Source organism: Ipomoea triloba, chromosome 16, assembly GCF_003576645.1.
Source record: "Ipomoea triloba cultivar NCNSP0323 chromosome 16, ASM357664v1".
In the NCBI taxonomy this organism is placed as follows: domain Eukaryota; kingdom Viridiplantae; phylum Streptophyta; class Magnoliopsida; order Solanales; family Convolvulaceae; genus Ipomoea; species Ipomoea triloba.
Genome location: NC_044931.1, coordinates 9,800,081 through 9,800,882, shown reverse-complemented (window position 1 = coordinate 9,800,882; position 802 = coordinate 9,800,081). Strand labels below are relative to the sequence as shown.

The 802-nt window shown below is 51.2% G+C and overlaps 2 non-coding genes across 2 annotated transcripts; both read left to right on the top strand.

Annotated features, from left to right (window-relative positions):
• Nucleotides 1–345: 345 nt before the first annotated feature.
• On the top strand, nucleotides 346–464 carry LOC116009291. Its single transcript, XR_004096563.1, has one exon. It is a non-coding gene; the product is annotated as a 5S ribosomal RNA (ribosomal RNA).
• A 137-nt stretch (nucleotides 465–601) lies between these two features.
• On the top strand, nucleotides 602–720 carry LOC116008801. Its single transcript, XR_004096157.1, has one exon. It is a non-coding gene; the product is annotated as a 5S ribosomal RNA (ribosomal RNA).
• Nucleotides 721–802: the final 82 nt, after the last annotated feature.

Genomic DNA, 802 nt, shown 5'->3' with positions numbered 1-802 from the left:
GAAGCGTGCTTGGGCGAGAGTAGTACTAGGATCGGTGACCCCTTGGGAAGTCCTCGTGTTGCATCCCCCACCCTCTTTTCAATTTTTCTTTTAAACCACTGGACCGCTCGCTAAGGGTACTATCCTTTTAAACTACTAAACGGCTAAGCGAGAGAAGTTGCGCGGAGAGAGAGGGTCAAGTACATTTTGCGCGCAGTACGTGACGGATGCGATCATACCAGCACTAATGCACCGNACCGCTGGACCGCTCGCTAAGGGTACTATCCTTTTAAACCGCTAAACCGCTAAGCGAGAGAAGTTGCGCGGAGAGAGAGGGTCAAGTACATTTTGCGCGCAGTACATGACGGATGCGATCATACCAGCACTAATGCACCGGATCCCATCAGAACTCCGAAGTTAAGCGTGCTTGGGCGAGAGTAGTACTAGGATGGGTGACCCCCTGGGAAGTCCTCGTGTTGCATCCCCCACCCTCTTTTCAATTTTTCTTTTACACCGCTGGACCGCTCGCTAAGGGTACTATCCTTTTAAACCGCTAAACCGCTAAGCGAGAGAAGTTGCGCGGAGAGAGAGGGTCAAATACATTTTGCGCGCAGTACATGACGGATGCGATCATACCAGCACTAATGCATCGGATCCCATCAGAACTCCGAACTTATGCGTGCTTGGGCGAGAGTAGTACTAGGATGGGTGACCCCCTGGGAAGTTCTCGTGTTACATCCCCCACCCTCTTTTCAATTTTTCTTTTACACCGCTGGACCGCTCGCTAAGGGTACTATCCTTTTAAACCGCTAAACCGCTAAGC